General features: G+C 44.7%; 1 long non-coding RNA gene across 1 annotated transcript in view; it reads right to left on the bottom strand.

The window, feature by feature from the left end:
• The window catches only part of LOC147097806 (uncharacterized), a 52,029-nt gene extending 48,263 nt beyond the window's left edge, over positions 1 to 3,766 (bottom strand). The window contains exon 1 of the long non-coding RNA XR_015074336.1: positions 3,653 to 3,766. This is a non-coding gene — a long non-coding RNA (uncharacterized LOC147097806). The remainder of the gene's footprint in view (positions 1 to 3,652) is intronic.
• Between the last annotated feature and the right edge of the window lie 20,657 nt (positions 3,767 to 24,423).

The raw sequence follows: 24,423 nt of genomic DNA on the forward strand, positions 1-24,423 counted from the left end.
TGTATATCCTTTAGAAACCCCCCCCCCCAGACTTGCTTAGTAAATACCTATGAACCAACTCCTGTCTTCAGTGTCTTTATCTACACACGGACACTACACCCGGGAACCCCCTGCCACATACTGACACATTCCTGGGGACCCCCTCCACATACTGACACACTCCCAGGGACCCCCTCCAAATATTGACACACTCCCAGGAACCCCCTCCAAATATTGACACACTCCCAGGGACCCCCTCCAAATATTGACATGTTACCGGGGACCCCCTCCAAATATTGACATGTTACCGGGGACCCCCTCCACATACTGACACACTCCCAGGAACCCCCTCCAAATATTGACACACTCCCAGGGACCCCCTCCAAATATTGACACACTCCCAGGGACCCCCTCCAAATATTGACACACTCCCAGGAACCCCCTCCAAATATTGACACACTCCCAGGTACCCCCCTCCAAATATTGACACACTCCCAGGGACCCCCTCCAAATATTGACACACTCCCAGGGACCCCCTCCAAATATTGACACACTCCCAGGGACCCCCTCCAAATATTGACACACTCCCAGGGACCCCCTCCAAATATTGACACACTCCCAGGGACCCCCTCCAAATATTGACACACTCCCAGGGACCCCCTCCAAATATTGACACACTCCCAGGGACCCCCTCCAAATATTGACACACTCCCAGGGACCCCCTCCAAATATTGACACACTCCCAGGGACCCCCTCCAAATATTGACATGTTACCGGGGACCCCCTCCAAATATTGACACACTCCCAGGGACCCCCTCCAAATATTGACACACTCCCAGGGACCCCCTCCAAATATTGACACACTCCCAGGGACCCCCTCCACATACTGACACACTCCCAGGGACCCCCTCCAAATATTGGCACACTCCCAGGAACCCCCTCCAAATAGTGACACATTCCCAGGAACCCCCTGCCAAATATTGACACACTCCCAGGGACCCCCTCCAAATATTGACATGTTACCGGGGACTCCCTCCAAATACTGACACACCCCCAGGTACCCCTTTCAAAAGTTGACACAATTCCAGGGACCCCCTCCAAATATTGACACGTTCCCAGTCCTAACTCGAAAAGACTGTGCCGTGCTATCATTGTAGAAAATGTGTTTAGTTAATTTGGAACAGGAAAACCATCAACAAATACAGTAAAATTCAGAAATCTGATAAGTGGACAAAATCTAATGTCCTGAGGACCTCCTCCTGGAAGCCCTATGCTTCAGGTATCCCAGTCTAAAAATGACTAGCCTAGACAGTGACTATCAGCAGGCTATTTGACTATAGAGACATCACAGCTGAGTCCAATTCTGTCCTCACCTAGCACCCACACGTGCACTTTCCTTCAGGTCTCTCTAGATACAAAACAGAAGCAGGAACCCAAGTTAATTTAGTCACTAATAAATCCAATAGGGAATTCAGGAGAAACTTCTTTACCCAGAGTGGTTAGAATGTGGAACTCGCTACTACAAGGAGTAGTTGAGGCAAATAGCATAGATGCATTCAAGGGAAGTTAGATAAGCACATGAGGGAGAAAGGAATACAGGATATGTTGATATGGGTGAGATGAAGAGGGGTGGGAGGAGGCTGGTGTGGAGCAGAAACACCAGCACGGGCCAGTTGGGCCGAATGGCCTGTTTCCGTGCTGTAAATACTTTGTAACTTGGTAATTTTTCTCTTCCTGGTGCGGAGGCCCTGAGTCCAATTGTAGCTCTCTTGACGAAGGGTTTCGACCTGAAACGTTGACTCTATTTCTCTCTCCACGGATGTTGCCTGGCCTGCTGAGTGTTTCCAGCATTTTCTGTTGTTATTTCGGATTTCCAGCATCCGCAGTATTTTGCTATCGTACTACCAATTGTAGCTCCCCTGGCTGAGGTCAAGATAACTCAGTGCAGATTGGGAATCAAACATGGGACCTTCTGATTTGCATGGCTCAAGTATTCACTTGTTTCGTCAAATGTCATTACAGGAGCTGAGATTTGCTTCTGCTGCCATATTTAACATGGCGCACAATTGATACAAGACAGGGATCAAAAATCGACACAACTGCACCCATGATGCCACAACTACACTTTCAAAAATCAAGACAAGTCAGGCAGGCAGTTGCAATATATTATGTCTAAGTGAAAGGCAACCATTTAACTGAATGGATTCGCAGCATGAAAACATAGAAACAGACAATTCAAAGACTTGCCTCTCAGACTGAGGGATCCCCATTGTTAGAGAGAGATGTCCTAGAGGAAAGGGATTGGAAACAGCTGCAGCTGTGATATTAAAACCAACTGGTCATTGAGGGTCACAATCTCAATTGCCCACACTTAGGAATGCTGCACCAAAAGGTAATGGGATGTGGGTCACTGGACAGACAGCAAGAGAAGGTAGCGCTGAATGCCAGCTTGGGCAACATCCAACAGCCAGGCAGGCCATGAAACCCAGAGACCAAAGAGCATCATTCTGCTGAGAACCTCTGGTGATGGGAGGTGGGTTGCTAATGTTCACAGGTCCTAATATAAGTATCACTGAGCTACGACAAAATGCACAATATGCAACCAGACCTGCTGATATGTAACAGGTTTAATTACACAGCTCGAACATGTGCCAGCTATCTACAAGATTTTTCCTTATTGTTGGGGAAGCTAGGTGAAGTTCCAGGGCTATTCCGCGGGATACCAAGGTTGAAAACAGTAGGCGAGAAGGTGTGGGTAATGCAGGAAATCATGATTAGCTTGTGTTTTAAAAGCTCTGAAATATTAGGCAGAAGACCAAGGGCAATGGGACTAATGTCCTGGGAAAGAACAAGTGGAGCAGGAGAGGATACAATGAATCTTGATTTAAATACAGTTAAGATGCAGAGAGGAGGGTGCATGTGTAGAACAGCTTGCAGTTTACTGAACAAGAGAGAGTTCAGAATACCAGAACAGAAGAGTCCATTAGCTCTCCAGGGAGGGGTCACTGGCTGCAGACTGGGAAAGTGCAAGAGCCTCGAAGTTTGGTTAAATTCCAAATGATCAAGGCTACACTGTAAGACTAGATTGCTAAACTGGAAATGCTGCTTGATTACTGTTTGCGGGGGGGAAGGGAATGACGCAGACAAGGACAATAGAAAGAAAAAAATAATGCTGAATCCCAACTCTACCATAACCACAGGCGGGCGGGCAGACCATGAATGGAAGCGTAGAAATGCAAAGGAAGTGCAGTTTCTGAGTGGACTGTAAATTTCCAAATGTAAACTGGCATCAAAAACCTGATTTTTAAAACAAAAGTTCACTTTTGCCATTTGCTCCTGCATCTCAATATCTGAAGGAATTAGTTATTTAGGCTATTAAGGTTTTTGATGAATTTTCATGAACGCAAATCACAACTCAAACCCTGGTCCTAACACGAGCCCTGTTGGGTCTTGACCAATGTTCCCTCTAAGCTGGGCGGCCGCGCGGTAACGGGAAAGGTCCCGCGCAGGCCGCTCACCGGCTTCTCCATTGTAAATACCACGCACTAAAAGAAACAGGCCGCACAGAACGAAGCGCAGCTTGCAGGGAACATTGGTCTTGACCTTGGCAAAAGGAGGCAGCTCTTGTCCAAAACCACTGTAACTGTTGAGAAGAGGAGCCAAACAGCCATACCTTGGTTTGCTCCAGTGAATGTTGCAGGTCCTTGGAGAGAGGATCCACTCAGCACTCCTGGTACAGGGCACTAGCTGCAGGCTCCCAACAATACGTAGAGGAAGGCATCTCTCAATTCTGCTGGCAAAGGGCATTGAAAAGAGGATAACAAAAAGCCAAAGAAATAAATGCACAACAGGATTTATTAGTACAAATCTACAATTGTGAGATTAAAGCAGAGTGAGCAAGCGTTTGGAACACCGCCAACACTTCATTTTTCAAGTGGATTATTCATGTGGCTGGGTTCAAGCTTTTAGTGACTAAATCCAATATTAAATTGACACAAGCTCTATCTGCTGAAAGCAAGCACTGCTGAATAAAATGAGCGATATAAGTTTTAGATTCAATTTGACATCATTTGGGAGAAACGCTGGGGCAGATAACGAGCGTTTGGTGTAAAGGCACCTTCCAAGCAATAACCACATAACATTCGCCATGAACTATGGTGAAGGATTCAAATACTTTGAAGTGAGGTCACCCAAAGGGTAATGCAGTTGTGGAATACGTTAGCAAGGAACGCCGTCAAAGTGGACAATATAAACGCATACAAGAGACAACAAAAGGATAAAGTCACTGATCCTGCGTTCCCAGTGGGGCGCCACACTCAGAGTGTGAAAGTTGGAGACTCGGTGCCAGTGTTGTAGCCCTACGCTGTGTCATCGCACCAACGCTCTTCTCAATCTTCCTTGCTGCAATGCTCCATCTCACCCTCAATAAGCTCCCCGCTGGAGGATAGGCGCACCAACGTCAGTGTTCTTGCTCAGGCCAACATCCCCAGCATCGAAGCTTTGACCACGCTCGATCAGCTCCGATGGACGGGTCACATTGTCCGCATGCCCGATATGAGACTCCCAAAACAAGCGCTCTACTCGGAGCTCCGACACGGCAAGAGTGCCCCAGGTGGGCAGAGGAAACGCTTCAAGGACACCCTCAAAGCCTCCTTGAAAAAGTGTAACATCCCCACCGACACCTGGGAATCCCTGGCCCAAGACCGCACAAGGTGGAGGAGAAGCATCCGGGAAGGCGCCGAATACCTCGAGTCTCTTCGCCGGGAGCAAGCGGAAGCCAAGCGCAGGCAGCGGAAGGAGCGCACGTCAACCCAAGCACCCCAACCACCCGCCCCTTCAACCACCGTCTGCCCCACACCTGTGACAGAGACTGTAGGTCCCACATTGGACTCATCAGTCACCTGCGAACTTATTTTTAATGTGGAAACAAGTCATCCTCGGTTCCGAGGGACTGCCTAAGAAGAAGAGTGTAGCCCTACGCTGTGACCCATGTCGCTTTTAAGTTCGACTTCCCACTAGGAGTGTGGGATGAGTGAATTTACCCATAGATGTGTTTCTGGAGAGAGAAAATCAATGTATCTGAAAAACAAATGCGGGGTCAAAATTGGAGACAAACGCACCGATTTCTTCACCCAGAGAAGAGGCGTCCGGCAGGGCTGCAATTTGAGCCCGACCCTGTTCAACATATACATAAATGAATTAGCAGACATGCTGGAGCAAAGCGAGTCACCGGGTCTCTGTCTCCTGGATGGAGAAGTGAAATCCCTGTTCTATGCGGACGACCTGGTTCTGCTGTCTCCCACAGAACAGGGATTACAGCAACAACTAGACCTACTCGACAAATACTGCCAAAATTGGGCTCTAACAGTAAATCTAAAGAAAACCAACATCATGATTTTTCAAAAAAGGCCCAGATGTCAGGAAAACAAATACCAGTTTACCCTCAGTGATACCACTATAGGACACACTATGAGCTACACCTACCTTGGTCTAACTATTACAGCATCAGGGAGCTTCAGCATAGCAGTGAATGCACTAAAAGAAAAAGCACGAAGAGCCCTATATGCAATAAAAAGAAAATTCTACAACATCCAAATCCCAATCAAAATCTGGCTCAAAATATTTGACAGCATAATCCTGCCCATTGCACTGTACGGTAGTGAAGTATGGGGCCCGCTAAATCACCAAAGCTACACTAAATGGGAAAAACACACAATAGAAGCCCTACATGCAGAATTCTGCCGAAGCATCCTTCGCACCCAAAGAAAAACGCCAACAAATGCATGCAGAGCCGAACTAGGCAGATACCCACTGATAATAAACATCCAAAAACGAGCACTAAACTTCCTAAATCACCTCAAATCTAGCTCCCCAGACACCCTTCATTTCAAAGCCTTTCAGACCCAAGAGCTAAACCCAGAAAAAAGTCCCCTGAGTCAGCTGCTACTGAAACTAAGTACTCAGCCGGACCCTGACCAGCCCCAGACCAACACAGCCGTCCAAACACCAATCCGAGTGAACCAAATCATTAAAAAATGCAAAGAAACCTACCTGGAACATTGGAACAAAATAACCGAAAGCCAAAGCAGATTAGAATGTTACCGGGCCCTAAAAAGAGAATATAAACTGGCAGACTACCTCACGACCATCAGAGACACAAAACAGAGACAGACCCTCACCAGGTACAGACTAAGCGACCACCAACTGGAAATTGAAAAAGGCAGATACAAGAAATCCTGGCAGCCTAGAGAGAATAGAATATGCGATCAATGTCTGGCCGGCGAGGTTGAAACAGAGATGCATTTCCTCCTAAAATGCGAAAAATTCAACACATCAAGAAACATATTATTCAACAAGCTAAGCCAAACAACCCCAGATTTCAAGGAATTGGATGACCTGTCAAAATTGAGATTAGTCCTAGGAGAAGGAGACAGACCATACCTTGGGGCCAAATATGTAACAACATGTCACAACCTGAGGACTGTTTAAAATTAAGACTGTTTAAAATTAATATTGAACGTACCAAATGAAGTAGAAAGACTGTTTAAAATTAATATTGTTTAAAAGTAATATTGTATGTACCCAACAAATGTCAAATCGATTGACACCTACAGAATGTTGGAAAACTGTACCTTTTTGCTATGTAAGCTTTGGCAATATGGTTCTCTGTAAACTTTCATGCCAATAAAGCATTTGAACTGAACTGAATAGATTGAGGGATATGGTGAGAAGGCAGCTAGGTGGGATTGATCTGTGATAAAGAGACGGACCTCTGGACCTATAGGCCTTTTCCTGGCCTTCCTCAAGTTTCTTATGTCTTTATTACAATCCACTGCATCTTAATTTAGTAGTGCACATAAATTAACACAACCAATCATCAGACAGCACAATATTCATAAGCGAGTTTCTGAATGAGCTGGAAAGAAAGAACTTGCATTTATATAACACCTTAGACGACCTCCAACATCCCAAATCTTTTCAAAACCAATGAAGTACTTGTGAAGTGTAGTCACTTTTGCAATGCTGTAAACACAGCAGCCAATTTGCACAGTGGGGTTCCACAAAACAGCAATGAGATAATGACCAGATAATCTGTTTTAGTGATGCTGGTTGAGGCATAAATGTTGAGCAGAACACTGTGGAGAACTCCCCTGCAACGGGGTCGTTTACATCTGCCTGAGAGGGCAGACAGGGTCTCAGTTTAACTTCTCATCCGAAAGACATGGTTCTATTTTAACTCCCACCGCCTGGCGGAAACCCGGGGGGGCCGTTAAAATGGAGCAGGCCATGTCATAGAATCAGCACAGAAGGGGGCCATTCAGCCATGTGCCAGCTATTTGCAAGAGCTGTCTAATTGGTCCCACTCCCCCTGCTCTTTCCCCACAACCATGCAAAATTTCCCGCTTCAAGTATTTTTCCAGTTCCCTTGGAATGCATTCCAGATCACAACAACTCGCTGTGTAAAAAATGTTTCTTCATGTCGCCTTACCGATGATTTACACACTCCTTTCCCACCCCGACCTGGCCAACTGCAATTTCAAATTGCAGCTGGCAAGAACACCTAAACCAAGCCAGCGGGTTCCTCTTTAAACATGCAAATTGGGTTCTGATGACATCATCAGAGCCTGATCTGCCATTTTAATCGGCAGCCTGAACGGGGGAGCAGTGGTGTCTTCCCCACGGGGCAGAACCTGCCGCGGACAGCAACCAGGGCCAGAAGAGACCTAGCAAGATAGGTTGTTAAAGTTTTGTTTTACAGGTTTCCCTGCCCCGGGGTTCCCCATCTCTCCTCTGGGCTCCCCCACCCCCGTCACCTAACCATGATTCCCCTCCTGGACCACTTATCTCCATTCTCCTGGGTCTCCGGTGGCGGTCTCCCGCTGCCCGATTTTAACGGCCAGGCAGCCGCTTCCTGCCAACATCCCGGCCATTAAAATTGGCGGAGCTTCTTGCTGCCGCTCCCGGAGGGGGCACACTGTTCGCTCCGCGACGTTCCCGCCCAGGAGGTAAAAACGAGCACACTGAAGCACTCCCTCAGTACTGCACACAAGTGTCAGCCTAGATTATGTGCTCAAGTCTCTGGAGTGCGACTTGAAACTAAGACCTTTTGGCTCAGAGGTGACAGGGCTACCACTGAACCACGGCTGACACATGAGCACACTGTATCAGTGTGCAGTACGAGGGGGTCAAGATTTGCTGAAACATAGAAACATAGAAGATAGGAGCAGGAGTAGGCCATTCGGCCCCTCGAGCCTGCTCCGCCATTTAATGAGATCATGGCTGATCATCCAAATTCAGTACCCGGTCCCTGCTTTCTCCCCATACCCCTTGATCCCTTTAGCCTTAAGAAATATATCCAACTCCTTCTTGAATATATTTAATGAATTGGCCTCTACTGCCTTCTGTGGTAGAGAATTCCACAGGTTCACCACTCTCTGGGTGAAGAAATTCCTCCTCATCTCAGTCCTAAATGGCCTACCCCTTATCCTTAGACTGTGACCCCTGGTTCTGGATTCCCTGACCATCGGGAACATCCTTCCAGCATCTAGTCTGTCTAGTCCTGTCAGAATTTTATAAGTTTCGATGAGATCCCCTCTCATTCTTCTAAACTCCAGCGAGTATAAGCCCAATCGACCCAATCTCCCCTCATACGTCATTCCTGCCATCCCAGGTATCAGTCTGGTGAATCTTCTCTGAATTCCTTCCATGGCAAGAATATCCTTCCTCAGATAAGGCGACCAAAACTGCACACAATACTCAAGGTGTGGTCTCACCAAGGCCCTGTTCAACTGCAGCAAGACATCCTTGTTCCTGTACTCAAACCCTCTCGCTATGAAGGCCAACATACCATTTGCCTTCTTAACCGCCTGCTGCACCTGCATGCTTACCTTCAGCGACTGGTGCACAAGGACACCCAGGTCTCGTTGCACTTCCCCTTCTCCCAATCTATTGCCGTTCAGATAATAATCTGCCTTTCTGTTTTTGACACCAAAGTGGATGACCTCACATTTATCCACGTTATATTGCATCTGCCATGCTTCTGCCCAATCACCCAAGCTGTCCAAATCATCCTGTAGTTTCTCGGCATCCTCCTCACAGCACACACACCCACCCAGCTTTGTGTCGTCTGCAAATTTGGAGATATTACATCTAGTTCCCTTGTCTAGATCATGAATGTATATTGTGAATAGCTGGGGTCCAAGGACCGATCCCTGAGGTACCCCACTAGTCACTGCCTGCCACTCGGAAAAAGACCCGTTTATTCCAACTCTTTGCTTTCTATCTGCCAACCAGTTCTCTATCCAAGTCAATACCTTGCCCCCAATCCCATGTGCTTTAACTTTACACGCTAATCTCTTATGTGGGACCTTATCGAAAGCCTTCTGAAAGTCCAAATACACCACATCCACTGGTTCTCCCTTATCTATTCTACTAGTTACATCCTCAAAAAATTCCAGTAGATTAGTCAAGCACGATTTACCTTTTGTAAATCCATGTTGACTTTGTCTGATCCTGTCACTGTTTTCCAAGTGCTCTGCTATTACATCTTTTATAATGGACTCTAGCATTTTCCCCACTACCGATGTCAGGCTTACCGGTCTGTAATTCCCCGTTTTCTCTCTACCACCTTTTTTGAATCGTGGGGTAACATTAGCTACCCTCCAATCCAGATTCCATCGAATGTTGGTAGATGACCAGCAATGCATCTACTATTTCGAGAGCCACTTCCTTAAGTACCCTAGGATGTAGATTATGAAGCCCTGGGGATTTATCGGCCTTCAATCCCATCAATTTCCCTAACACCATTTCCCTACAGATACTGATTTCTTTCAGTTCCTCCCTCTCATTAGACCCTATGTTCCCCGACATCTCTGGGAGGTTATTTGTGTCCTCCTTTGTGAAGACAGAACCAAAATATGTATTTAATTGGTCTGCCATTTCTTTGTTCCCCATTATAAATTCCCCTGATTCTGACTGCAAGGGACCTAAGCTTGACTTCATCAATCTTTTTCTCTTCACATATCTATAAAAGCTTTTACAGTCAGTTTTTATGTTCCCTGAAAGTTTACTCTCATATTCTATTTTCCCTTTCTTAATTAATCCCTTTGTCCTCCTTTGTTGAATCCTAAACTGCTCCCAATCCTCTGGATTACTGCTTTTTCTGGCCAATTTATATGTCCTCTCCTTGGATCCTATGCTATCCCTAATTTCCCTCGTTAGCCACCTTTTTTGTTTTATTTTTATGCCAAACTGGGATGAACAAATTCTGTAATTCATCCATGCGGTCTTTGAATGTTTGCCATTGCCTATCCAACAAGAGGTAGACTGGGCTACAACAAGCCTATGGCATTAATCAGATCCATGTACCAGAGCGGAGAATTGCTGTGAGCAGTTCCCTCAATGGTTGATCGCAATCAGAATAAAAGACCTGACCTGTTGGGAGTTCCCTCTCATCTGCAGCCAGGACAGATTTTGCTCCATGCACCTGTAATCTGGATGCCTCTCTGAATAGTAATGTTACACAGCATGCATCACACCACAAACGTTGACCGCTTCATACTGCAACGCACCTAATTTATGGCTTTGTTTCACCAATCCTCTCTTTCACCTCCTGAAAGTGTTGGCTCCTTGGTGGGGCACAGATCCACAATGCCTGCTGCCTCTTATAACTTGTCCAAGTGACAATTCATGAGTGAGTCCTGACAATAAACTATTTGAACATGGCCGTAACCAAGGCACCATCCACACATCTGCACTGCCATGAGAAATCAGAAATGGGTATCTTGGGGGATTTTCTCCTTCCTTTCTCAGGCCGCTGCGACTAACTGCAGCACCGCTACCACTACACGGACTCAGATTAGCTAACTCGACCCAGAGCAAAGGGGAGACCTGAGACCTCCCCAGTCTGTGTGGCTCGGCCAGTCACTGATAACCATGCTGAGCCCTCGGGGAGCGATAAATCAAAACAACTAAATGTCTGCTCTACAATGGGCCGTGTGCCTCTGTGTGCCTGGCTGCACTTGTGCTCAGCATAGGGTGACCAAGAAAGTCTCAACGTCAGTGAGAAAAATCCTTCCATCTGACAGAAGTATCACATTTAAACAGTTAAACTTCACACATCTCGGAGCTACAGACTGCAATTACCACCATTCTTCATTCTATCAGGAGAATGAGTAACAGCAGAACCCAGTTGGCTGCTGAGTTGCAAACACCAGCCAGCCGTATACGTTACCTTTTACTGCCAGCATCTTTACTGCCGGTATTTTATTGTCACAGACAATTTGCAAAGTCAAATTCATCGACTGCACTGTGCCGCTGGGTACAGTCAACTTCTGCAGCAAGCCAATCACTAAGGAAATTCAATTTTAAGAGTTTAACTATTGAAGTCCAGTGCAGCAATGACGCGCTCACTCGGCTCCTACACGCACACTGTGGAGACAGCGAAATGTCCAATCATGGAAAGAGTCATTTCAAATTGCTTGTACTGTACAAAGGCAATTAAAATCCTTCAGCTGACACCATGAGGGAAGAGCAGCTCCTTCTCTCAGCACACTGCTGCTACTGGCCCCATTGTGCACATTCCACTCTCACACCGAAGTGAAATGTGAAATCTCCTGCATCCTCTCAGCACGACTTGTCACCCATTGATCTTTTAAACGTGAAGACACAAGAAGTCCAAGCTCATAAATTCCACAATGCTCTGGACTGGTTAAGATGATGGAGAGCAGAAATCTTGATCATAAGAGTTAAGCTGCACAAAGATAGTAAGTCAGGCAGCATCTGTGGAGAGAGAAACAGAGTTAACGTTTCAGGTTGATGACCCTTCATCAGAACTCACCAGTTCTGATGAAGGGTCATCGACCTGAAACGTTAACTCTGTTTCTCTCTCCACAGATGCTGCCTGACCTGCTGAGTATTTCCAGCATTTTCTGTTTTTCTTTCAGATTTCCAGCATCCGCAGTATTTTGCTTTTGCAAAGATTGTAAGTGTTGGCCAATGCGCTACACCTGGATGGCGATAGCGATGGGGATGGCTGCTGCTGTCCAAGTTTGGTTCTCTTCACCCCAGCTTCGGCTAAAGGAAGCTGTTCAAGTTCGAACCTATACAGCTGATACCAGCCCTGTCTCAAACTACCATAATGAGATCGCATAACAGACACCAACCTTACTAATTTGGAAGTGTTAGGATGTAGGAATAATTCATTTAGTGGTGTGGGAGAAAAGTTCGGTAGTACCGGGATTGTAGCTGCCATTGAACTGCTGATGATGGTAGCACTTTCTGATACAGGTGACTCTGTGCTGTCTCACCATCCAGTCCAGAGCCAGGGGAAAGGTCAAGTGGCTATAATGTTAATACTGATCTCAGTTACGTTAAGATGTTGGGTCGCCCCTCTCCTCACAACTTGCTCTGGGTGATGGTCAGTTACTCCTCAGGAACAAGGAATTCTGCCCTCCAGTTTGTATCAGCCTACTTTGAATTCCAGTCACTTTCTTGCGCGAAGCATTCGCAACAAAATAGATGAATTAATAGCGCAGATAGAAATGAACAGGTTTGATCTAATAGCCATAGCAGAGACGTGGTTGCAAAGCGGCCAAGGTTGGAAACTAAACATTCCAGGATACTTAACTTTTAGAAGAGATAGGCAAAATGGAAAAGGAGGAGGGGGAGCCCTGATAATAAAGGATGGGATAAAGACAGTAGAGAGAAAGGATCTTAGCTCCAAAAATCAAGAAGTAGAATCAGTTTGGGTGGAGCTAAGCAACGGCAAGGGGCAGAAAACATTGGTGGGAGTTGTTTATAGGCCCCCAAACAGTAGTTGTAATGTAGGGCAGAGTATAAATCAGGAAATGAGAGGCGCATGGGTAATACAAGTGTAATACAGTAATCATGGGGGTCTTTAATCTATATATAGACTGGGCAAACCAAATAGTGTGGAGGAAGAATTCATGGAATGTATGCAAGGTAGTTTTCTAGATCAGTATTGAGGAACCAACTAGGGAACAGGCTATTTTAGATCTAGTATTGTGCAATGAGAAAGGGTTCATTAATAACCTTGTAGTAAAGGGACCTTTAGGGAAGAGTGACCATAATATGATAGAATTTTATATTGAGTTTGAAAGTGTTTTAGTTAAATCTAAAACTAGGGTCTTAAATCTAAACAAAGCAAACTACATAGATATGAGGGGCGAGTTGGCTACGGTAGATTGGGAAACTTCATTAAAAGGAATGACGGGAGACAAGCAATGGCTAGCATTTAAAGAATTAATACATCATTTACAACAAATATACATTCCTTTAAGGCACAGGAAAAATGGTCTGACCGTGGCTAACAAGAGAAGTTAAACTCTAAAGCCTGCACATCTGTCAATGCATTTTATTATGTTTATGTTTATGTTACAAGCTAAATGTATGTTAAATGTCTTAATCAAAATGTACACTCTCGGGAGCCGCAAGCTTACATTTCGTTGTACTGCACTTGTGCACTAACAATGACAATAAAGTTGATTATTATATTATTATTATAGTATTAGATCAAAGGAAGAGGCTTATAATGTTGCCAAAAAGAGTAGTAATCCTGAGGATTGGGAGGGTTTTAGAATTCAGCAAAGGAGGGCCTAGAAATTGATAAAGAAAGGGAAAACAGAATGAGTGTAAACTAGCGAGAAACATAAAAACAAACTCTAAAAGCTTCTATAGCTATGTAAAAAGCTGTCAAATGCTGACAATTCACCTGTCAAAAAATTTTCAACAGATGAAGCACCATACGCTGACGTCATCTGTCACTGATTTTCCCTTCATTGGCAAGTAAGCCCACAGGGCAGGCTTAACAAGGTCAATCAAGGGAACATAGCGTAGATTGGCCAGACGTCGCTGGGGGCGGGACTGAAACCCGAAATCCAGCAGTCCCGCCCCAACGCGCCTTCATTGACAAAATCCAGCCCTTTGTGTCCGTCTTCACGGAAGAAGACGCAAAAAGCTCCCCGGAAATAGTGGAAAGCCAAGGGTCTAGCAAGAATGAGGAACTGAAAGAAATTAGTATTACTGTAGTAAAAAAATGGTACTGGAGAAATTAATGGGACTGAAAGCCGATAAAGTCCCTGGATCTGATGGCCTACATCCTAGGGTTTTGAAAGAGGTGGCTATAGAGATAGTGGATGCATTGGTTGTCATTTTCCAAAATTCCATAGATTCTAGAACTGTTCCTGCAGATTGGAAGGTAGCAAATGTAACCCCACTATTTAAGAAAGGAGGGAGAGAGAAAACGGGGAACTACAGACCAGTTAGCCTGACATCAGTAGCAGGGAAAATGCTAGAATCTATTATTAAGGACGTGGCAACAGGGCACTTAGAAAATAATAATAGGATTGGGCAGAGTCAACATGGATTTATGAAAGGGAAATCGTGTTTGACAAATCTGTTAAGAGTTTTTTGAGGTTGTAACTAGCAGAATAGATAAGGGGGAACCAATGGATGTGGTGTATTTGGATTTTCAGAAAACATTCAATAAGGTGCTAGGGAGCTGGGAAATAAATTAAAAAGCAGGACCTCAAAGGTAGTAATCTCCCAGTGCCACATGCTAGTGAGAGCAGAAATAGGAGAATAGGCCCGATGAATACATGGCTGGAGAGATGGTGTAGGAGGGAGGGATTTAAATTCCTGAGGCACTGGGACCGATTCTGGGGAAGATGGGACCTGTACAAGCTGGACGGATTACACCTCAGCAGAACCAGGACCAATATCCTCGCAGGGGGGTTTGCTAGTGTTGTTGGGAAGGATTTAAACTAGTTTGTCAGGGGCCTGGGAACCTAAGTCTGGGCCCAGAACAGAGAGAAACAAAGCTGGAAGTGCAAGTTAGAAAAGTAGTCAGCAAAACTAGTAGGGAGCAAAAACAAAGGCCAACAGTAAAGAGGGTCAAAGTGCAGAAAAATATTAAACAGGCAAAGTTGAAGGCACTTTATCTAAATGCACCTAGCATTTGCAACAAGGTGGATGAATTAATGGCACAAATAGAAGTAAATGGGTATGATGTAATTGCCATTACAGAGACATGGTTGCAGGGTAACCAAAGCTGGGAACTGAATGTTCCAGGGTACCAACATTTAGGAAGGACAAACAAAAAGGAAAAGGAGCTGGCGTAGCGCTGTTAATAAGGGATGAGATCGGTACGGTAGAGATGTAGAACTGGAATCAGTTTGGGTGGAGCTAAGAAACAGCAAAGGGCGGAAAACATTGGTGGGAGTTGTGTATAGGCCACCAAACAGTAGTGGTAATGTAGGGCACAGTATCAATCAAGAAATTAGAAGTGCATGTAACAAGGGCAATACGGTAATCATGGGGGACTTTAATCTACGTATTGACTGAGCAAATCAAATTACCACTAATGGTGTGGAGGACGAATTCTTGGAATGCATGCGAGATGGTTTCCTGGGTCAGTATGTGGAGGAACCAACCAGGGAAACAGGCTATTCTGGATCTGGTACTGTGTAATGAGAAAGGGCTAATCAATAATCTTGTGGTAAAGGGGCCTTTAGGGACAAGTGACCATAATATGATTGAATTTTACATTAAGTTTGAGAGTGATGTAGTCCAATCTGAAACAAGGTCTTCAATCTAAACTGAGGAAACTACAAGGGCATGAGGGACAAGTTGGCCATGGTAGATTGGGAGACTACTGGGAACTACAGAACTGTTAGCCTCACATCAGTAGTTGGGCAAAAGCTGGAATCTATTATAAAGGATGCCTTTGGAACTGTACCCCAATCTTCTGAAGAAGAGAGGGATACATTGGAAAAGAGCAATGGTGTTCAGTCTCTCAGTTGTAAAGACATGTATACATAGCCATGCAAACACCCAGGGATGCACTCAAGCACATGTATGCATTGCTGCAGCAGCAGGTCCTCACAGGCCCTATTCTGGAAAGCGTTCGTTCCTTGTGCTATTGCTGCCAGTGGAATTGTGCTGTAAATAATTAATGCCCAAGTTGGTCTGCAGATCTGAGGCTGAGAGATGTCATTTTTCAGCAGTCTTCCTCTGCTCGCTTCAATACAAGGTTAGAAATTATTGTCAAGCTAAGTCAATTTTACCAGAAATAAAATCGGAGACTGCCTCCAGCATCATCATGATGATACCAATTACTCTATCAGATCATCTTGAATAGCGATTACTCGTGTTATCTGCCGTTGTCAGCAGAGAGTTTCCTGATTTATCGACAAGCTGTCATACACAACACTTTTTATTCACTCAATTTTCTCCCTTCATCTCCTAAAGGTGCAGATTCTTGTTGCGGTACAGTTGTGTGTGTGTCGACATTTTGCCTTGCTCCAGTGGCCATTCTTCATGCATGAGCCTTGGTGTCAGCCATGGCTCAGTGGGTAGCACTCTCGCCTGTTGGTCAGAAACTTGTGGGTTTCCAGTCCCACTCCACAGACTTGAGCACATAAGCTAGGCTGACGCTTCAGTGCAGTACTGAGGGACTGCTGCACTGTCAGAGGTGCCGTCTTTCAGATGAGACGTTAACCCAAGGTGCTGTCTGCCCTCTCAGGTCGACGTAAAAGATGCCATGGTACTATTTGAAGAACAGGGGAGGTCTCCCTGGTGTCCTGACCAATATTTATCCCTCAACCAACATCACTAAGAGAGAGTATCTGGTCATCATCTCATTGCTTTTTGTGGGACCTTGCTGTGCTCAAATTGGCTGCCATGTTTCCTACATTATAATAGTGACTACACTTCAAAACTACTTCATTGGCTGTAAAACGCTTTGAGATGTCCTGAGATCATGAAAGGTGCTATAGAAATGCAAGTCCATTCTTTATTTAAACAGTAATTGTCGGTAGGCTATGTGAGCATGGGAGGGCAGCCTGATCCTGTCCACATCTGATGTTTGCATATGTGCGCTTTCCAGCAGGAGTCAAGAGTGGGAATCTTGACTGATTTAAGCCAACTGCAGTGCCCCTACACCTACCCCTTTTACTGAGATCAGTAAACTGAGCATACAGAGTACTTTATCACATCGAAATATTCATCGGACAAGGATGGAAAATACAGAAATCCTGAGTGTAAAGGCTAAAAAGGGGGAAAATCAGTCAGGGATTACTGCTCCTGGCTGCAATCAGATGATCTCTTTTGGAAAGTGAATGTGTGAATATGGTGTTGGAGAAGAATTGAGCTGGTCTGGGCTGTGAATTTCCCCCCATCCTACATAACCTGATGGTACTTACTGTCCAGGCATTTACATAAATATAACCACTTAGACAAGATATCAGAAAGTAGCTAGTAGCCATGGAACTGTACCTCAACAAAGTCAGTGCCTTCACAGGAGGAATGAAGGAAATTAGAAGTAAACTTACTCTTAGCTATAGTTCTTTATCATTATACATATTAAACTATTAGGTTTTCAATTTTATGCAAGCAGAAGCACTCATTGCAATAAAATGGTAAGAAAGATGCAGGGCCTGCAAGACTTAGGGTAAATGAGTGTTGCTCGGATTGGAGAAGGGTTGGTAGTGGTGTAATTCAGGGGCCAGTTTTGTTCTCGGTACATCTAGATGATTTGGACTTGGGCATAGGGAGCACAATCTTAAAACCTGCTGACAACATAAAAGTAGAGGGTCTGGAAAAAAAGGATTTCAGGACATAGACGAGTTAGCAGAATGGGCAGGCAGGTGGGAGATGCAATTTAATGTGGACGTGTGGAGGAAAACCAAGGAATGAGAACATATACTCAATGGAAAGGGTATAGATGAGGGATCATCAATTTAAATGTGTCACTAGAAACTGATGAGGAGTTGGAAGGAATGTTTTACAGAGGGTTGTTGGAACATGGAACACAGGAAGTGATTGAGACGGAGACCATTAAGAAAAATAAGAGAAACATTTGAAGCGAGGAAGATACTGGGCTATAGGCAGAGAGCAGGGCAGTGAGGTTAATTCATTGCTCGGAAAGAGCTGGCAGACATGATGGGCCGAATGGCCTTCCTCTGTGCTGTTAATGTCTATGGTTCTATAGTTCTAAGCAGCATCAGCCAATGTGCATGACAGCAATGACGAGGTGTTTTTGAACCACAACTGTTTCTTTAATGAGAAACCAAGACCGACACTGCAGCACATCACCAAGGTTGAAAAGGGTAGGAGAGAAGCAATTAGGTTTGTGTCGTGATTAAGATTGGGTTTTAAAGGCCTGTCGATTTTAGGAGGAGTAGACTGAAGGAGGCGAAGTGTTCCAAAGTGTGAAGGCTTGGGAAAGAATGAGTTAGAGCAGCAAGAAATGCAATGTTTCTTAACTTCAACACAGTGAGGGAGGAAGGGAGGAAGAGTGTGCAGAACAATGTATTTGGAGCTTAGGAAAAACATAAGAACATAAGAATTAGGAGCAGGAGTAGGCAATATGGCCCTTTGAGCCAAGAGGGAAAAGTTCAGAAGCCCATAGACCACATTAAAATAGAAAGGGACAAGCAATCACTGTGTACATTATAAAAACCAATAAATCATCAGTGAAACATATCCACTATGACCTGCGAATGACAATAACAGCACCTAACATGTTTCCCCCTTCCCCCTAACACAATGCCACAGATTTATCTCAAAACCCTGATTTTCTAAAGGAGAATGTACTCAAAATGATCTGGGACATAAATGTATAGAAAAAAGTCCTGCTCTCTTACTATGATGGAGTCAAGTTAATAGTTAGTGAAATCTGGAATACCCGAGCAGATCGATACAGACTGTCTGATAGGGTGAATGTTCATACTACTGATACAGGGGAGGAGTCATCAGTGACAGTAAGTTATAAATTCCGTCATAACGGGGGGGAAAACTCATTGTTCACGGACATTTAAATTAATTGTGGATTCACTTTGTACAAGTGAAAGAGCACCAGTAACGTCATGGGCACAATATTTCAGTTGTTCTATGAGTGCACAGATCTTGATAAAACATTTTAGCACATATTAAACTGAATTTGGAACATTGCACACTTGTGTGAACAATTAAGTATTAATTTGCATTCTCACATTACCATTAATGGGTGTGAATTTTGTGCTCATTAAATAAGAGGCATAAGTGCTGGGGAAGGGAACATTTCTAATTCAGGCTTCCACTGTCAGCATTGATGACTCATGTATAAAAAGGTCAGACACAGAGTAAAGTCACTGAGGCCCCATGCTCCGGAATTCCCTCCTTAGACCTCTTTAAAACCCACCTCTTTAACCAAGCTTTTGGTCATCATTTCAAAACTCTTCCATGGCTCGGCTTCCTTTTTTTTGATTAACGTGTGTTGCGCCTTGGTATTTTTTCTATGTTAAAGTGCTATATAAATGCATGTTGTTGTTGTTCCATCAAACACTCCCACGGCAGGTACAGCACGGGTTAGATACAGAGTAAAGCTCCCTCTGCACTGTCCCATCAAACACTCCCAGGGCAGGTACAGCACGGGTTAGATACAGAGTAAAGCTCCCTCTACACTGTCCCATCAAACACTCCGGGACAGGTACAGCACGGGTTAGATACAGAGTAAAGCTCCCTCTACACTGTCCCATCAAACACTCCCAGGGCAGGTATAGCCCGGGTTATCACAGAATCACAGAAACCCCACAGTGCAGATAGAGGCCATTTCAGCCCATCGAGCCTGCACCGACACATATCCCACCCGATCCCCGTAACCCCTACACCCAACACATATCCCACCCTATCTCTGTAACCCCACGTATTTAATCCCCCTAACACGAAGGGTCAATTTATCATAGCCAATCAACCTAACCCGCACATCTTTGGACTGTGGGAGGAAACCGGAGCACCCGGAGAAAACCCACGCAAACACGGGGAGAATGTGCAAACTCCACACAGACAGTCACCCGAGGCCGGATTCGAACCCGGGTCCCTGGCGCTGTGAGGCAACAGTGCTAACCACTAGGCCACCGTGCTACCTGTTAGATACAGAGTAAAGCTCCCTCTACACTGTCCCATCAAACACTCCCAGGGCAGGTACAGCACGGGTTAGATACAGAGTAAAGCTCCCTCTACACTATCCCGTCAAACACTCCCAGGGCAGGTACAGCACGGGTTAGATATAGAGTAAAGCTCCCTCTACACCGTCCCATCAAACACTCCCAGGGCAGGTACAGCATGGGTTAGATACAGAGTAAAGCTCCCTCTACACTGTCCCATCAAACACTCCCAGGGCAGGTACAGCACGGGTTAGATACAGAGTAAAGCTCCCTCTACACTATCCCGTCAAACACTCCCAGGGCAGGTACAGCACGGGTTAGATATAGAGTAAAGCTCCCTCTACACCGTCCCATCAAACACTCCCAGGGCAGGTACAGCATGGGTTAGATACAGAGTAAAGCTCCCTCTACACTGTCCCATCAAACACTCCCAGGGCTGGAACAGCACGGGTTAGATACAGAGTAAAGCTCCCTCTGCACTGACCCATCAAACACTCCCAGGGCAGGTACAGCACGGGTTAGATGCAGAGTAAAGCTCCCTCTGCACTGACCCATCAAACACTCCCAGGGCAGGTACAGCACAGGTTAGATACAGAGTAAAGCTCCCTCTACACTGTCCCATCAAACACTCCCAGGGCAGGTACGGCACAGGTTAGATACAGAGTAAAGCTCCCACTACACTGTCCCATCAAACATTCCCAGGACAGGTGCAGCACGGGGTTAGATACAGAGTAAAGCTCCCTCTACACCGTCCCATCAAACACTCCCAGGGCAGGTACAGCACAGGGTTAAATACAAAGTAAAGCTCCCTCTACACTGTCCCATCAAACACTCCCAGGGCAGGTACAGCATGGGTTAGATACAGAGTAAAGCTCCCTCTACAGTGTCCCATCAAACACTCCCAGGGCAGGTACAGCACAGGTTAGATACAGAGTAAAGCTCCCTCTACACTGTCCCATCAAACACTCCCAGGGCAGGTACAGCACGGGTTAGATACAGAGTAAAGCTCCCTCTACAGTGTCCCAACGATGTAGCTTCATCCCAATTTCAGAAAAGCAACCCCATCTGCAACAAAATTACATTGTCATTTACCACACCACCCATCCTGCAGCAGGGATGAGCTCAGCAGCATTTAAGTAGATTGCAAGTTCCTTTCACAGGAATGAGTGCGTGCCAGGAACATGTCATGGGTAAAATATTTCATTTAATCCATGGTTGCATGATTCCTGATAAAAAAGCATTGGATCCTCACAGACAGCACAGAAAGGACCTATTGATCCCATCGGTTGGAGTTGCATTCAAAGCCCAGGCACAGACGTCAATGGGCAATGCGCTAACTGCCCCTCCGGAATTCCTGCCTTTGATGTCACACACAAAATATCAATGCTGTGAGTGAAAATATAGATCAGGGCCAAACGGCAAATTAAAACTGCGCCTACTGTTTCATGATAAGTGGCTTACACCATGAGACTGTAAAGAACGTTTCTATTTTAGCTTGCATCAGGTGTTGCTATCCTTAATATGAATAATAAATCATTATGTCAAGCCTAGTCAATCACAATTATTAATTCCCATCAAATGCAAAAGAAATAGCAGCTTACCTGTCTAAATAACACTGACAACTGCTCTGCATGCTCAACAAAGTTAGTCAATGACAGCCGACTTGTTACTAAAGGGGGTAAGGACACATTTCTCTGTTAGTGTGAGCATTTTTGTATGTGTGTGTATGTGCACATTTATATGTATGTGTGTGTATGTGCACATTTATATGTATGTGTGTGTATGTGCACATTTATATGTATGTGTGTGTATGTGCACATTTATATGTATGTGTGTGTATATGCACATTTATATGTATGTGTGTGTATGTGCACATTTATATGTATGTGTGTGTATGTGCACATTTATATGTATGTGTGTGTATGTGCACATTTATATGTATGTGTGTGTATATGCACATTTATATGTTTGTGTGTGTATGTGCACATTTATATGTATGTGTGTGTATGTGCACATTTATATGTATGTGTGTGTATGTGCACATTTATATGTATGTGTGTGTATATGCACATTTATATGTATGTGTGTGTATATGCACATTTATATGTATGTGTGTGTATGTGCACATTTATATGTATGAGTGTGTATGTGCACATTTATATGTATGTGTGTGTATGTGCACATTTATATGTATGTGTGTGTATGTGCACATTTATATGTATGTGTGTGTATGTGCACATTTATATGTATGTGTGTGTATGTGCACATTTATATGTATGTGTGTATGTGCACATTTATATGTATGTGTGTGTATGTGCACATTTATATGTATGTGTGTGTATGTGCACATTTATATGTATGTGTGTATATGCACATTTATATGTATGTGTGTGTATGTGCACATTTATATGTATGTGTGTGTATATGCACATTTATATGTATGTGTGTGTATATGCACATTTATATGTATGTGTGTGTATGTGCACATTTATATGTATGTGTGTGTATATGCACATTTATATGTATGTGTGTGTATGTGCACATTTATATGTATGTGTGTGTATGTGCACATTTATATGTATGTGTGTGTATGTGCACATTTATATGTATGTGTGTATGTGCACATTTATATGTATGTGTGTATGTGCACATTTATATGTATGTGTGTGTATGTGCACATTTATATGTATGTGTGTGTATGTGCACATTTATATGTATGTGTGTGTATGTGCACGTATGTGCGTGTTTACGTGACCGTAGCTTGTTGGTACATTGGAGATTCTGTATGACTAATCTAGTTTCTGCCTTATTCCAAGATATCATGCACAAAATAACTCTCACTGATCCTGAACCTGTAATCCACAACATATTCAATCAAACCAGCTGTCCCCAAGATTTAAAACTTTCCTGGTCTGATGTGGGTAATTGTTAAAGGGTGAACGAGAGAGTTATATGCTGTTTTTACACTCACGCCTACTGGTAGCCACAAACTCATTTAAGAGTGGCCCCTAACAACCCGCAGACAGAGAAGACTTCCCTACCATCCGGCTGGGCTGGGTTTGAACCCAAGTCCCCGAGGTGAAAGGACTGGTGCTGCCTCACAACTTTCAGTGAAGTGATAAAGCAACTGGGTGCAGGTTGGTATTGGTCACATTTACACCCAGAGTATAACTGGTCCCGATAGCGCTAAATAGGTATGGGATTCTTTAAGCCTTTCCCTCCTCTTTTATTGTTCAGGCAGGGAGGACAGTTGTTTCACTTCATAGCTGCAGTTGGGATAAGATGAAGTAATCAGTCAGGAATAAGAGTGACTCACACTGAATGTGATAAAATCGGACCTTTTTCTAACTGTTACAAGTCAGAATCCTCAAACCCTAACAAAACATACCTTATCACTGACGACAGTTATTGCATATTTGCAGATTTTTTTTAATTGGCCCATTTTTAATTCTTTGTTTAAGTCCTTTCCTACTCTCCAAAATGCCACAGACATTTCCCCGCCAAGGGAACCATACCAATCAGCCAGCTCCCTACAAGCCCATTCACTGCCAGCCCACTGTCCGGCAACCTCCTCCTATCCAACCTGCCTGATGCTTCCCAGCTTCATTCCGCCAGCCTGCTCCAATCCAGCCTGCTCCCTGCCAACCTGCTCCCTGCCAGCCTGCTCCCATCCAGCCTGCTCCCTGCCAGCCTGCTCCCATCCAGCCTGCTTCCTGCTTCAATCCAGCCTGCTCCCATCCAGTTTGCTCCCTGCCTGCTTACTCCAATTCCTTTGTCAATGCTGCTTTCTAACTGTATGCCAGTAAGTACCAAAAAGCAGGGTCGACTCACGCTTTGATTTGTCCATGGATAAACACCACGCCTTCCCTCGACGAGATTGGTAACTCCGCGAGTAAAGGCGTTATGGTATGGACATGGTATTTTCTCCATCAATGTTTTAGTTTCACCAAAGGTATACTCCTTTTCCGGACACTGATCGATCTGCTGTGTATATCCAGCATTTTGTTTTTTATGTATTGAATTGAGCCCATTCCTTGCTTTTATATTAATCTGTTGTTATTTTTGCTTCCACCCATTTTCTTCCTTGAAGACACTGACTCTTTCTCAGGTAGAGTCCTATGGTGCCAGCCATCCTCCAGTTCCTCCGCCCCCAAGGACCATTCTTGATGTGTGAACCTTGACAGTAAATGTCCATGGGCTGTTCCACTGCAGAGTCATTGTGGTCAAGCCCAATGCTGTCCTCATCCAAGTCTCCACAGGCACCCTGTCCAGCTGAGATCACTCAATAGTGACCGGGAGCAAAAACCCTGGATGATTTTCCCCTCCTTAGCTCAGGGGCACGGAGACCAATTGTAGCACCCCAGCTGCTGTTCCCGCTGGGATTAGCCAACTCAACAGTGATCGGGAGACAGAACCTGGGACCTTCTAGTTTGTACGACTCGGTTATTCACTGCTTTTACCAAATGAGCCATCAGGGAGAAACAAGACCATTTCTAGC

Source organism: Somniosus microcephalus, chromosome 31, assembly GCF_052327205.1.
Source record: "Somniosus microcephalus isolate GS21.2 chromosome 31, FLI_Smic_1.0, whole genome shotgun sequence".
In the NCBI taxonomy this organism is placed as follows: Eukaryota; Metazoa; Chordata; class Chondrichthyes; order Squaliformes; family Somniosidae; genus Somniosus; species Somniosus microcephalus.